The 13,146-nt window shown below is 43.4% G+C and overlaps 1 pseudogene; it reads left to right on the forward strand.

Moving 5' to 3' along the window:
* The first annotated feature begins 5,182 nt into the window (after positions 1–5,182).
* On the forward strand, positions 5,183–5,694 carry LOC128560759 (single-stranded DNA-binding protein, mitochondrial-like; annotated as a pseudogene).
* The last annotated feature ends 7,452 nt before the right edge of the window (positions 5,695–13,146 follow it).

The raw sequence follows: 13,146 nt of genomic DNA on the forward strand, positions 1-13,146 counted from the left end.
TGAGAAGCATAAAAGTCACCTGTGCTCATATTGTGTGTAGTGTAACTTGATGGGGAGATCTGTGGTTCTTTGGGCCTCTCGTCGCTGCTGTTTGCTTGAAATGAGTTTCTCATTTTATAATTGGGAGAGTCAAAAAAAATCAAGGCTTTTGCCATATTAATGTGTGTGAAGTGGGAAGCAGCTAGACAGGGTTAGGGATCTGCCTTTGCTGAAACTGGTAAAGAGAGACCATTACAGGGTAATAATATCCTGTTATCTGCAACACCACTCTTCCAATGGTGGTTTTTCTTGGAAACAGCTAAACTGTTGGGGAAAATTAAACGCTGAGATTGAAGTTCTAGTGACTGTTAATAAAACAGGGAAATAAACCAGTTTTATAATTACCTTTAACACATATTAACATTAGATTACTGTTGAAAGATCATTAAGGCTTGGTTATTTTCACTGTCATAAGAATTGAGGATCGCTAACAGGAAAGGATAGTCCCATTCTTGTTACCAGCATTTGGATCTAATGTTTAATGTTCAGTTCCAATAAGAATTCATTATCAGAGCACTTTCCCTGATCCTGAGTATTTGGGTGAGTGCTTGGCAAATCCTGGTTGATTCATAAAAGCCTGAGGTAGAAGATTGTGATTCCTGTTATGTAAATTGTAGGTAAGAAACGACCAACAGCCTTAAAGTGCTGGTAAGTGATAGCGTAAATCTAATATTAACTAGCTAAGTAGACATGTATACCTTGTCTTTCATTGCCTACTCAGCTTAATCACATACGCACCAGTATTTTAAACACTTAAGTCATGAAGCATTAAGGAGAGATTAGAGTTGCTTTTCAGATGTACCGTGAGGATGCAGTTGTAATGTCATTTATGTGACACCTGTGTGCCATGCTGTGCCTCTGGCAGTTTACAAACACTGCTGATCTTTTTTTTTGAGACAGTTTCACCAGTTTCACTTTGTCACCTTTGGTAGAGTGCTGTGGTGTCACAGCTCACAGCAACCTCAAACTCTTGGGCTTAAGTGATTCTCTTGCCTCAGCCTCCCCAAGTAGCTGGGACTACAGGCACCCACCACAATGCCCGGCTATTTTTGTTGTTGTTGTCATCGTTGTTTAGCAAGCCCAGGCCAGGTTAGAGCCCACCAGCCCTGGTGTATGTGGCCGGCGCCCTAACCATTGAGCTATGGGCGCCGAGCAAACACTGCTGATGTTACTCTTACTGCATCCTTGTAAGGTCGGATGCCTTTTACCAGTAGCTCAGAGGTCTCCTGACTTGCCTGATACCACAGAGCTACTAAGAGGAGAGCCAGGTTTTAAACCTGTTTCAGTAACGCCAACTGGTGTGAAATGAATTTCAAATCACTTGCAAAACAGTGTCTTGAGGCCAGTTAACGTTGCTGGAAGCAACTTTTGATAAAAAGCCTGGAGTGCTGGGCGGCGCCTGTGGCTCAGTGAGTAGGGCACCGGCCCCATATGCCGAGGGTGGCGGGTTCGGACCCAGCCCCGGCCAAACTGCAACAAAAAAATAGCGGGCGCCTGTAGTCCCAGCTGCTCGGGAGGCTGAGGCAAGAGAATTGCGTAAGCCCAAGAGCTAGAGGTTGCTGTGAGCCACCACGGGTACAGTGAGACTCTGTCTCTAAAAAAAAAAAAAAAGCCTGGAGTGCTGATGAAATCCTTAAGCAGCACTTTTGAGAAGTCTGTGTATAACTTCACCAATCTAGGGTCCTAGGTAAGATTTAACCTGGAACAATATGTATAAATACATAGTTTCTAGTGAGAAGTAATTTTTGACTGGTTCACTTTAGCCACTTCTGAATGGATCTCTGTGAATTTTGGAAATAGAAATGGAATCTTATACTTTATACATGTAACCTAGGATTTGGAAACTGTTCTTTCCAGCTTTTGAAACTGTTAGGAATTAATGATTCAAATTTATAGGAGAAAACAACATAGAGCAAATAAAAGCTGTTTGTTACAAATGTAACAAGTGCTAGTCTCAAGGAGGTTTCCTATTATTTACCCCTAGTCTCAATCTCTGTGATTGAAGTAGTGCTATTAACTTTAGAACCACATGGAAAGAGAAAAAATTGTACAAAAGAAACTTAAAAAACTCTGCATACTTGTGTTTCATTCTCTTTTAAAGAAGCTTATTTGGAAGTCTTTGAGTTTACTTTTTTCCCGTTTTTAAGAAATAGAGGTAGGATAAAAAATAGAACAGTAGAATGATATTCACAATAAAAGCAAATCATCTCACAAACCTACCCACTCTGAATTTAAGGGATAAATAGAGAAGAATTGGGAGAGGCTAAGCCATGAACACTCAGGAAAAGGAGCATCCCAAGACTCCCACTCTGACCCCATTTTCTTTTGTATCTTTTTCCCCCCCATTTTGGATTTTGTTCCACCTCATCCTACCTCATCTTGCCCCTTTTACTTTACCTCAGCTATGCTTTTTCTTTCCTTTTTTTTTTTTAAGAGACCAAGTCTCACTATGATGCCCAGGCTGGACTTGAACTCCTGGGCTCAAGTGATCTTCCTACCTCAGTGGCCCAAGTAGCTGGGACTACAAGCACGCAGGCTCATGCCAAACTAACTCTTCAGAGTGTGTCGTAGAGAACATTTGGGGACATGATTTGTTTATAAACTGGATCATCTCTTAAGTAAACTAGTGCATTTCTGTTTGAACATTTCTATTAACCTTCACTTAAGGCTGCATTCTACCTCTGGCCCTTTCATGTGAGTCAACATACTTGCTTTTGTCTTAAATTAGTTCAAATTCCGTTTCTGAAATGCTTGTGACTCCTGTGGTCACTACAATTTATCTCACCTTAAAATACTTTCCATGGTAATGTCCTTGTAAGGGTTCTGCCTTTCCAAGTATACCTAAACTCTCCTAGGGCAGAAATTTATTTGGTATTCCTTGCTGAGTCTCAGTATCTCTGGGAAGAAGAAATTGTTCCTCACTTAAAAGCACTGACAGGTGGCCGGGTGTGGTGGCTCACACCTGTAATCCCACCACTTTGAGGAGAGGAGAGACGATCACTTGAGCCCAGGAGTTTGAGGTTACTGTCAGCTATCATGACACCACTACACTCTAGTCTGGGCAATAGAGCGGGACCCTCCCTAAAGAAGAAAAAAACGATACAGAAACCTATTCAAGCTAACATAGGTAAAGAAGAAATCACTTGTGCATCAGTAATGAGTGAGCACTGAGCGAACACAAGGCTAGGAAACACCACTGACCCTCGGGAGGAACGAGCCGCAGGATCCAGAGACCAACAGGAATCGACGTGGCTACTTTACATTCCTGTGCAAACTTCTAATGGAAATTAATTGCTGCAAGTCAGAATGTGGTTGGCCAAATAGTATCAGAGTGTCCCACTTCTGGTCCCTTCAAGGGGATGGGACCCAGTAATCCTCGGGCTTGAATGGGAGGGGGGTCGCAGGGTCAGGAGTTACCTTGGTAGATGCTGTGATCCCATGCTTTGTGTGCGTGTAAATGTTTAAGTGTCTTCATTATTAATTAGCAGGACTATTAGGGAGAGCTAAGTTAATTCAGTATTGTTTATTGTGTCTGAATGAACAACTATAGCCATAGTATCATGTAGATTAAAATAGTTTCCATAACCTCAGCACCCAGTTTCCCCTATGATTAACATCATGCTTTAGGATGGTACATCGCTACAATTAGTGAGCCAGTATTCGTATGTTGTTAGTAATTAAAGTCCGTACTTTATGCGTATTGCCTTAGTTTTTACCTGGTGTCTTTTATCTGTCCCAGGATCTCATCCGGGATATCAGATTGTTTTTGTCATCATGTCTCTAGCCTGACGTTCCTCTTGCTGTGACAGGGTCTCAGTCACTCCTTGTGTTTGATGACCTTGACGGTTTTGAGGAGGACGGTCAGGTAGGATATCCTCTCTTGGAATTTGTCTGACATTCTTCTCATGATTAGACTGAGGTTATGGGTTATGGGTTCCTGAGAGAGGAAGCCCATGGGGTAGATTTCCATTTTCACTAAATCTGTCAAGGGTACATACCATCAATGTGATTTTTTTTTTTTTTGGCCAGGGCTGGGTTTGAACCCACCACCTCCGGCATATGGGACCGGCGCCCTACTCCTTGAGCCACAGGCGCCACCCATATCAATGCAATTTATGACTGTTGATGTTGACCTTGATCACCTGGCTGAGGTGGTGTTTATCAGCCTTATCCACTATACTTTCCCGACTGTTCCACACTTGGAAGAAAGTCACTGCACAGCCCACACTGAAGGAGTGGGGAGTTATGCTCCATCTCCATGAGGCTGGAGTATCCACATAAATTAGAATTTTTCTGGATGGGAAATTGGTTTCACAGAATTTTTTGAAGAGACTGGGTCTTGCTATGTTGTCCAGGCTGGCATGCAGTGGCTACTCACAGGTGGGATCATAGTGCCCTGCAGCCTTGAACTCCTGGCCTCAAGCAATCTTCCCATGCCAGCCTCCTAAGTAGAAGGGACTGCAGGCGTGCATCACTGTGCCCAGCTCTGGTCTCATAGAATTTTTTTTTAATTATTTTTTATTAAATCATAACTTTGTACATTGATGCATTTATGGGGTTCGTCTCATAGAATTTTATAGTTGACTGACATTTAGATTATTCTTTAACCACCCCAAAAAAATAAATAGTGGCAGCAACTAGCTCAGTGATTATGGCGCCAGCCACATACCCCAAGGCTGGCAGGTTCGAACCCAGCCCAGGTCAGCTAAAAATAACAATGACAACTGCAACAACAACAACAACAACAAAATAGCCGGGTGTTGTGGCAGGTGCTTGTAGTCCCAGCTACTTGGGAGGCTGAGGCAAGAGAATCGCTGAAGCCCAAGAGTTTGAGGTTGCTGTGAGCTGTGATGCCACAGCACTCTACTGAGGGAGACATAGTCAGACTCTGTCTCAAAAAAAAAAAAAAATAGTGAAGGATTGAATGAACACAGGAGTTTGAACAAACTTGTTTATCTCTGCTCTTTCCAAAAGCCACAAAATGATGAGAGTAAGGAATAAAAAAAGATGTGATCTACAGAGATGAGAAGGAGAGAAGACCTCTTTCCTCTTGCTGCGATCCTTGCGGCTCGGTGCACCAGAAGTTCCCCTGAACATCGGGAAGAGTCTAAAAATTAGACTGTAAGAAAAGAAAGCAGAAGCCATGTTTTGAAGACCTGTATTTCAGTTACTTCATCGATTTGTAAGACACGAGTCCAAAATAGCTAGCAGTTTGGTTTCTGAAAGATCTTTGAATCGTGTGCAGTTACTTGGGCGTGTGGGTCAGGACCTGTCATGAGACAGGTAGAAGGAAAAATCCAGTCACAATATTTTCTCTAGCAGCAAAGGAGATGTGGCGATCAGGGGACAGTGAAGTGGGTGATGTCAGTCAAAAGACAGCCTAGCACAGAATATCAGTATCCTGGCCAGGCCTCAGAGATGTGGCAGATGAGTGTGTGAAAAGGGGTCTCGAGTTTATGTGGAAGGGAAAGTGGACTACGGAGAACATACTGATAAAAATAATGTGAGGTGACAAGGATCGTAGCTGGTGACATTATATTTCTGAGTGACCAGGCAAAGAGAAGGAGAATGGACGATTCATCTTTGGCCATTGTTTGGCACAGTCTTATTTCCAAATCATGTGGAGTCTTTGTAGTTTCTGAAGAGAAGAATTAAAATATTCTTTTATATAAAAAAAATGAGAGGGCACACCTCAGCTGAATAAAGATCCCAAAAAGTTCTTTTGGAAGATGGAAGGCTAATAAACCTAAAAGGGTGTAGAAGACAGATTTAAACGTCTGTGGGGTGGAGAGGGAAGGCAACAAGGATGAAATTATATTACAGAGCCCTGGAAAACTCATGGATGGGAAGGACTATTTATTTACCTCTGATAAATTTTACAGAGCAGTAATAAAGGAAGATTGGGAACAGTAAGATAGATTCTTCCTTCCCAACAACCACCTCCATCCCCAACCCTACCCTGCACAAGTGAACAACAGCCCATCTTCCTCTCTGCAAAACTGGAGGTTTAATTATGGGAAAAGTTGAACCCGAGAGGATCTTGATGTGAGGGTAGTACTGAGTATGGAGCTGAAAGTGGGGAGTAGGTGGTGTTTCATACTAATTGCTGAGACCTCCCCCCACTTGGCTCCTAGAACACCAACAGCCAATGTTATACTCCCCTAGTCAGGTAATAACTGAGCAGGTCAAGAAGATTTACAAATACCGATATATTGAGACTTCCATGTGGTCACCCTACAGTGAAATCCTTCAATTTACTTGCTCTGCTGATGCAAAGCATCCAAAAAGTTTTTAGGCTGGGTGTGGTGGCTCATGCCTGTAATCTCAGAACTCTGGGAGGCTGAGGCAGGTGGATTATTTGAGCACAAGAGCTTGAGACCAGGCTACTAAAAATAGAAAAATGAGCCGGGCATTGTGGCCAGTGCCTGTAGTCTCAGCTACTCAAGAGGCTGAGCCAGGAGGATGGCTGGAAGCTTCAGCCCAGTAGTTTGGGGTGGCTGTGAGCTTGATAATGCCACAGCACTCTACCCAGGGCGACAGAGTGAGATTCTGTCTCAAAAAGGGGATGGGAGGGGCTTAGCGCCTTGCCTAATGGATAACTCTGAGTGTATAGCCAAAGAGTATTAACCCAATTGTGAAAAACCTCCCCATGAAAGATACAGACTAAAACAAACAGGAAGAAAAACTTCAGAGGCAGAAACAATGCAGAAGAAAACTTAAGGGGGAGAAAACCCAACCTGATAATTTTAAGAGAGATGAGAAATGCTATTGTCTCCAAGAATACAATTTTACACTACTTTAGAAAAGTAACATTCAGAGAATAAGAATTCTAGAAATTACAACTATAAGCCTACCAATGAATGCTAAGATTAGTGTACAGGGATTCTGTAGCAATTTGATTTGGCTTTTAACAATCTATTTGTTATAAGCAGTCTTGCAAACAAATCTTTGTCAGAAAGACTTTTCTATGCCTCTTTGCTTTTTCTCCTAAGGATAAATTTCTTGCTCTGGAATTATTGGGTCAAAGGATTTACATGTTGTTAATGCTCTAGACCACTTTCCAAATCACTTTCTTTTTTTTTTTTTTGGCTGGGGCTGGGTATGAATGAACCCACCACCTCCAGCATATGGGACCGGCGCCCTACTCCTTGAGCCACAGGCGCCGCCCCCAAATCACTTTTTAAGAGAGACACAATTTATAGTCCCACTGGTAGGATCTAATAATGCCTCTTTCACTGCAGAATTGGGTATTTTGTTTGCCGACAATCTCTCAGATCCAAGCCTGGTGTACCTCTGCTTATGTTCCTGGAAAGTAGAAGTCATTTCGATAGCATAATCCTTTTCTTTCGTTTTTTTTTTTTTTTTGAGACAGAGTCTCACTATGTCTCTTGGTAGAGTGCCGTGGCATCACAGCTCACAGCAACCTCAAACTCTTGGGCTGTAGCAATTCTCTTCTCTCAGCCTCCCAAGTAGCTGGGACTACAGGCACCTGCCACAACACCCGGCTATAGCATAATCCTTTTCTTTTCTTTTCTTTTTTTTTTTTTTTTTGTAGAGACAAAGTCTCACTGTACCGCCCTCGGGTAGAGTGCCATGGCGTCACACGGCTCACAGCAACCTCTAACTCTTGGGCTTACGCGATTCTCTTGCCTCAGCCTCCCAAGCAGCTGGGACTACAGGCGCCCACCACAACGCCCGGCTATTTTTTTGTTGCAGTTTGGCCGGGGCTGGGTTTGAACCCGCCACCCTTGGCATATGGGGCCGGTGCCCTACTCACTGAGCCACAGGCGCCACCCAGCATAATCCTTTTCAAATGAACCAAATCTGGTGAGCTAAGAAATCCCTCGCTTATGAGAATTATTACTTTTAAGTCTATTCAGAGGTCTGAGTTTCTCCCTAAAAAAGATTTCTTTTTTTAACCTGATGCACACGTATCTTTTTTTATATTTATATCAAATATAAAGTTTTTTTTTATTCATCTGACTTGTACTTTTTTTCTTTTTTTTTTTTGAGACAGAGTCTCACTATGTCACCCTCGGTAGGGTGCCGTAGTATCACAGCTCATAGCAACCTCCAACCCTTGGGCTTAAGCGATTCTCTTGCCTCAGCCTTAAGCAGTTGGAACTACAGGCGCCTGCCACAACGCCCAGCTACGCCTATCAGATTTTATTAGCTACACAAGCTATCCTAAGCCAGCAACTTGTACTGTCTTCTGCTCCCACCTTGCTCCTTCCTAACTCTTGTACTCTGGAGAGTTCTTTTCCACCAGCTGAAATCCAACACCCACTCCCACGCTATCCCTACCGCCAGATGGGTTTTGTCATGAGTTCTGGCTCCAGTGCCTTGGTCTGGGCTGCCCAGCACACTATGTTGGGTTTGAGCTCAGGAGGCAGCAGAGCCATCTTGGCATTTATTCACAAGGCCTTCTGTCGGCAGGAGGAGTGTAGCAGCAGGCAGGCAGCACATTCGCCATGTTGGCCTTGCCAAGCCTTACCCAGACTTCAGCGTCTGGCATGAGTCTCACTTGCTCCATGAAACCTCAAATCACTCCCATCCGCTTCAGCTGAGTGCTCCTTTCTCTGAGTGTCTGTCACACTCATGCCGTTTCATTCTTTGGTGTGAATAGTTTGTGTGTTAGTCTTCCCAGCTGGACTGGAGTTTCTTCGAGGGCAGGGTTGGGGCAGAGTTCTTACTTTGTATTCTGTCACCATATCCTGTGAACACCCGCGTGGAGTAGACTGCCCAGAATACACTGGGTTGCTTAGCTGGGGGTAGTTATGGCAAAACAGAAGTGAAAAATGTGCCTTCCCATTGGTCGAGTAAAAAAAGAGCATTCCTCTGAAGATCTCTACAACCTTGATCTGACCTTTATAAAGCAAATAAACAGAGCCTTCTTCATAACATTGGGGATCCTCGACTGCACTGGGTCTTGGCATTGTGAAATATCCAACTTCTTTCAAAAAGGCAAAGTGGGGGCTGGGTGCAGGGGCTCAGGCCTATAATCCTAGCACTCTGGGGGCTGAGGTGGGGGGATCCCTTGAGTTCCAGAGTTCAAGACCAGCCTGAGCAAGAGACCCCATCTCTACTAAAAATATATATATATAAAAAAAACTAGCTGGGCTTAATGGCTCACACCTGTAGTTCCAGCTACTCTGGAGGCTAAGGAAAGAGGATTGCTCAAGCCCAAGAGTTTGAGGTTGCTATGAGCTATGATACCATGGCACTCTGCCAAGGGTGACAGAGACTCCATTAAAAAAAAAAAGGAAGGTAGCCATGTGCAATCCTAGCACTCTGGAAGCCTAAGGCAGGCAGAGTTCAAGATCAGCCTTAGCTAGAGCAAGACCCTGTTTCCAAAAATAGTCCGGAGTTGTGGAAAGTGCCTGTAGTCTCAGCTATGGGAGGCTGAGGCAACAGGATCAGTTGAGCCCAAGAGTTTGAAGTTATTGTGAGCTATGATGCCATCGCACCCTATCGAGGACAACATAGTAAGACTCTGTCTCAAAAAAAAAAAAAAAAAAAGGAAGGCAAAGTAGGGTAGTATTATATAGTAAAGAAAAGATACTTTTGCAGTTGATGTAAGACTGAATAATAAAATGTATAGGACTCCTTTGTTATTCTTTTTTTTTAATTTTTGAGCAGAGCCTCAGTATGTTGCCCTTGGTAGAGTGCGGTGGTATCACAGCTCACAGCAACCTCAAACTCTTGGGCTCAAACAATTCTCTTACCTCAGCCTCCCAGGTAGCTGGGACTACAGCTGCTGGCCACAATGCCTGGCTATTTTTTTATTGCAGTTGTCATTGTTTTTTTTTTTTCTTTTAGCTGGCCCAGGCTGGGTTTGAACCCACCAGCCTCTGTGTATGTGGCTGGCACCATAACCACTGTGCTACGGACACTGAACCATCCTTTGTTATTCTTAAAAAAGAATTGGAATTCTAACAAGAATTAAAGTTTAAACACCATAGGATATTGAATGGCTGTTGGATATGGTAAGTACCACTAAAATGATTGATGATGTATATTTTTACTTTGTGAAAAAGAATAAATTTTCCGAACTTGGGAGGGTTGTTAGGCCCATTGAGATTAAGTATCCTATTATAATAGAACTGAATAATTTGTGTGTTATTATATATTATCATGTTTACACTATTTGTGCTGATACATTATTTATAAATACGATACAATTAAGATATAACATTTTGAAGAAAAAAGTTCCTCATGGATTTAAACATATTTCTGAAGGATATGCTGGATGTTTTACTCTTTTCTTTTCTTTTTTTTTTTTTTGAGACAGAGTCTCACTAAGTCGCCCTTGGTAGAGTGCCCTGGCGTCACAGCTCACAACAACCTCAAACTCTTGGGCCTAAGTGGTTCTCTTGCCTAGCCTCCCTAGTAGCTGGGAACTCAGACACCCGCCATAACACCCAGTTATGGATTTTTTACTCTTTAATCGGAATTGTCCTTGTAGTCATCCTTTCTTTTTGGTGCTGAAAATAGTATCAGCTGTGTATTATTACATTGTGAATGATTACTTAAAGACCTGTTTTTAAAAAAATATAAGCTGTGCACTCTGGGAGACAGAGGCAGGTGAATTGCCTGAGCTCACAGGTTTGAGACCAGCCTGAGCCAGAGCAAGACCCCAGTGCTAAAAATAGCTGGGTGCTGTGTCCCGTGACTGTAGTTCCAGCTACTCGGGAGGCTGAGGCAAGAGGATGACTTGAGCCCAAGAGTTTAAAGTTGCTGTGAGCTATGACGTCACACACTCTACCGAGGGCTACAAAGTGAGACTTGTAAGTGAGACATTGTAAGTAAGACAAGTGAGACTTGTAAGTGAGACAAGTGAGACAATGAAAGTATTGCATATATATGTAAAATATGATATACATATATAGTGTGATGAAACCTACCATTTTGGGCGGTGCCTGTGGCTCAGTCGGTAGGGCGCCGGGTGATGGGTTCAAACCCGGCCCCGGCCAAACTACAACCAAAAAATAGCCGGGCGTTGTAGCAGGCACCTGTAGTCCCAGCTACTTGGGAGGCTGAGGCAAGAGAATCGCTGAAGCCCAGGAGTTGGAGGTTGCTGTGAGCTGTGTGAGGCCACGGCACTCTACCCAGGGCCATAAAATGAGACTCTGCTCTACAAAAAAAAAAAAAAAACCTACCATTTTTCCTATCATCCATGGATATATTTTATCATAAAATAAAAAGATTGGGATTTGACCAGGAGAGAATATCGGAACAGAGAGGAACAAAATGGCTACTGGTTATTGTCAAGGTTAAGTGAAGGAACCTGGAGTCTTTTGATGAGCCAGGACTCACACACTGGGAAGCATTCAATCACAGGCCCCATGTGTGCTGCGTGTCACTGTGTGATTTATGAAGAGCGGAGATGCATCCTCAGCGTCTTCTGGAGCAATGTGCCCTGGGCTTACCATGACTGGTAACAGACACTACTGCAACAACTTAAAAAAATATGTTCATGACTTAGTGCCCAAACAGGAAGCTCAGAGAGGAAGGATCGTTGATATTCAGAGAGAGAGAAAGAGGGAGAGGGCAAAGGCTGCTGTGTTTATTTTGCCACGGTCAATTTATTCTTTCCTCACAGAAAGTTCCTTACTTCCCTCTAACCTTGAATCTCCAACAGCATGTTCAGCCACAGATCTCCACTGTTTATAACCCTTACGACAATTTAGCAGGATAAACCGTGTTTATAAATAAAATCAAACATTTTCCACTCGATTATGTGGCTTTCTGTAGGGAGCTTTAGAGTGGACTTCTCAATGTCCATCCCATCCCAGATGATGAGTCTAAGACAGTTGGGATAATCCCAGCCCCGTGGTTGCACGTGTGGGTCTTTACCAATGAAATGTGAGAGGACATCTGCTGAGGGACCTCCGGGGAAGTTTCCTGTCCAAAGAGAGAGCCACAGGAAAGAACTGCTGAGGCTATCCTGCCACCAGCCCGAGAATGAAGCAAACACCAAGTAAAGAGAGAGAAAGAACATGAATTTCTGTTGACCCGAGCTGCAAACTTCAATTAACCCTGAAGCTTGCCCTAGGGTAGGACTTCCATGTCGTAAATTGTCTTATTATTTAACCCATTTGAGTTGAGGTTTCTATTACTTGCAGCTAGGAGCATCCTTACCAATAAACTATTCTGAAGAGGAATGACTCATAGGGAAAGAATCCTCCCAGCTTCTGATTAACTCTGGCCTCCAGAGATAATTATCTGGGCCATCAGATATATAAAATTATGGCGGTCATAAGATTAAAATTATAGTGGTTGCCTTCAGGGAGAGGGTGGGGATGGTGACTGGGAGGGGGCCTGAGAGGGGCTTCTGGAATGCTAGCAATTTATTGTTTTGAGGGTGGTTATGTACGTGTGTTTACTTTAGGGTATGAGCTACACACTTAGGGTTTTGTGTACTTTTCTGCATGTAAGTTCTATTTCAATTTTAAAAACTTTTTTTTTTTTTTTTGAGACAGTCTCTCTTTGTCTCCCTTGGTAGAGTGCTGTGGCATCAAAGCTCACATCAACCTCCAACTCTTGGGCTTAAGTGATTCTCTTGCCTCAGACTACCAAGTAGCTGGGACTACAGGCGCCTGCCACAACACCCGGCAATTTTTTGGTTGTAGTTGTCATTGTTGTTTGGCAGGCCCAGATTGGATTTGAACCCGCCAGCTGGGGTTTATGTAGCTGGTGCCCTAGCCACTGAACTACAGGGGCTGAACCTTTAAAAGCTTATTTTAGTCTCACTCTGTTGCCCAGGGTGGAGTGTTGTGGCATGGCCTAGCTCACAGCAACCTCCAACTCCTGGGCTCAAGTGAGCCCATCTCAGCCTCCTAAGTAGCTGGGACTTCAGGCACCTACTAAAATTGCTGGCTAATTTGTCCTCTTTTTTTTTTTTTTTTAGTAGAAACAGGGTCTCAAACTCGTGAGTTTGAGTACAAGGAATCCTCCCACTCTGGCCTCCCAGAGTGCTGGGATTTCAGGAATGAGCCGCAGTGCCCAGCCACTCGTTACAACCTTTTGAGGTAAGTTCCATGTTATCAAAAGGGAGTCAATAACCAAAGTCAATCAGGCTTTAGAGTAAGACCAACCTGGGATTGA

The sequence above is a fragment of the Nycticebus coucang genome, chromosome 2, assembly GCF_027406575.1.
Source record: "Nycticebus coucang isolate mNycCou1 chromosome 2, mNycCou1.pri, whole genome shotgun sequence".
Lineage (NCBI taxonomy): Eukaryota > Metazoa > Chordata > Mammalia > Primates > Lorisidae > Nycticebus > Nycticebus coucang.